This window comes from Tamandua tetradactyla, chromosome 23, assembly GCF_023851605.1.
Source record: "Tamandua tetradactyla isolate mTamTet1 chromosome 23, mTamTet1.pri, whole genome shotgun sequence".
NCBI classification, from domain to species: domain Eukaryota; kingdom Metazoa; phylum Chordata; class Mammalia; order Pilosa; family Myrmecophagidae; genus Tamandua; species Tamandua tetradactyla.
The window spans coordinates 37,519,131-37,521,775 of NC_135349.1; the positions used below are offsets into that span (position 1 = coordinate 37,519,131).

The 2,645-nt window shown below is 34.0% G+C and overlaps 1 pseudogene; it reads left to right on the forward strand.

Annotated features, from left to right (window-relative positions):
• The first annotated feature begins 613 nt into the window (after positions 1-613).
• Positions 614-1,221, forward strand: LOC143666625 (histone chaperone ASF1 pseudogene; annotated as a pseudogene).
• Positions 1,222-2,645: the final 1,424 nt, after the last annotated feature.

A 2,645-nucleotide genomic window follows, 5' to 3' on the forward strand; every position in this document is an offset into this window, starting at 1 on the left:
AACCAAAAAAAATCAAATATTTAGGAATAAATTTAACTAAGGATACAAAAGACCTATACTCAGAAAACTATAAGAAATTGCTAAAAGAATCATGGAAGACCTAAATAAATGGAAGGGCATACCATATTCATGGATTGGAAGACTTAATATATGTCAATTCTTAAGATGTCAATTCTACCTAAATTGATCTATAGATTCAATGCAATTCCAATTAAAATCCAACAACTTATTTTGCAGATAGAAAGACCAATAACCAAATTTATTTGGAGGGGAAGAGTGCCCCCAAATAGCTAAAAATAACTTGAGAAAGAAAAATGAAGTGGGAGGTCTCACACTACCTGACTTTAAAGCACATTGCTATGCTACAATAGTTAAAACAGCATGGTACTGGGGAAATAGGAAAGCTACAAAACACTGTGGAGTGCTCCTGTGTAAATAAAAAGAGGGAAAAAAAAGTTTCTCAAGTCAGTGCTGCAAGATGTCGGGCCACAGTGGGCAGGGGTCTCTGCTCTCCCAAGCAGCAGGCGGGGGTCTGCAGTCTCCCAAGCTGCACACTGGACTTTATTGTGCTACAATCAGCCCTGGTTTCCACTGTTTGTGTTTTTTTCAAAATATGGCAAAGATTCAGGTGAACAATGTAGTGGTGCTGGATAACCTTTCTCCTTTCTACAACCCCTTCTAGTTTGAGATCACCTTCAAGTGCATTGAGGACCTGTCTGAAGACTTGGAATGGAAAATTATCTATGTGGGCTCTGCAGAAAGTGAAGATTACAACCAAGTTTTTGGTTCTGTTTTAGTGGGTCCTGTTCCTGCAGGAAGACATATGTTTGTATTGCAGGCTGATGCACCTAATCCAGGGCTCATTCCAGATGCAGATGCAATAGGTGTGACAGTTGTGCTCATCATCTATTGAGGTCAAGAATGTATTAGAGTCAGCTATTACGTAAATAATGAATATACTGAGACATAATTAAGGGGCAATCCACCAGTAAAACCAGACTTTTCTAAGCTTCAAAGGAATATTTTGGCATCTACTCCTAGGGTCACAAGATTCCATATTAATTGGGAAGATACACAGAAAAACTGGAAGAGGCAGAGAGCAGTAATTCAAATCTACAGTCACTTCTTTCAATAAATGCATTGCCTTCAGCATCAAAGGGATGGTCCATATCAGAAAACTGACTGAATGTCATGTTAGAATCCCACGTGGACTTCATGTGACCACCTGCCATCCCTTTAGTAGAAATTAAGCTATAAAAACACACAGAACTATTTCCCTGAAATTCCCTAAGTACATAGTCAAGAGACAATGTGAAGAATTTGTTTTAAAAACGTCCTGAAGAAAGTTTATAAGAAAACCATCATTTGAGCAAATTGTGGAATATAAACACAACTATCCTTAAGTAATTTTTTCTCGAATGTGTTATTTTATTTGTTCTGAAACTAATCTGATTAAAGCATATATATTGTTTTCTTTTCCTCTATAATGTAATTAAAATACTTATAATGAAAAACATGAATCATTAGACCAAGCTGTAGAAATGTTTTAGCTTCTTGGACAATAAGCTCGTGGGCGACTATTTTACTAGCCTGAAAAGAACGAACTTCTACTAAAATGTCTCTTCCTTAAAAATGCACAGTGTGGTTTACTTTAAGAGGAAAAATTTCCATTCTTTTTTCATATGTCCATAAATAGGGTATATGTGAAATCAGCTATATACTACCAAGAACTTTAGGATCTGATTTTCCAGGCTTCCCTGAAGCCTCTATGGCTATTACTGCAGTTCATGTAATGTTGGACAGTTTTTAGTTTGGTGTCTTAAGATAACAAATGTGGTTAATTGTTTGTAAGGTCCTCTGGCTGTGGTTTTTGTTTTTACAACAGAGCTTAGGATATCAGACCACTCATTGAATCATACATCATTATTGCCCAGTGAATTCAACATGTCAAAAACAAATACAATTTCCTGAGTTTAAGAATAAGTAATTATAATGACTCAGATCTGTTCACTAGATTTATAAAAATACTGTGAACTTAACTTTTGAAAATTGTTCTGATAGATCATCTGTTGTCGGCCACATTTATATAAAAACAGTGGCTTTGGAAAGGTATATTTAGCTTTTACATAAAAGATAAGTTAGTTTTTTGGAAATAACACATTTTTTTCACACCTGTAGTAATCTTCTCCACACCCCCGACACTCATGCAGAATAATATTAGGCAGATTTGTGGTTGATATACTCTAGAAAACTTTTCCAGGTAAATTTTTAAAGTATGGTTTTGGAGAGGAATCCATTAACTAGATGGGTCTAGTTTTTTTATAAATAAAAATATATAAATAAATAAAAAGGTTATTTTTCCTTGGTAAAAATTAGGTTCTTCCTCAAAAAATGTATTATGCTTCATTAAATTAAGTAGAATATTTTACTCTTGCTGCTAAGCAAGACATTAGCCATATGATGCAAATTTATGCAGTGCCTTCATATCTAAAATTTTTATATTGCATTTTTTAAAGCTTTTATTTTAAGGAAGGGAAAAAGACATCTGTCTAAACATGGATTATAAATTGTGTCTATTTCCTGTCATTCTAAAAATTAATTTGTGAAGCAAAATTTTGTTAAATGTTAAACTTCAAAGTTTATTA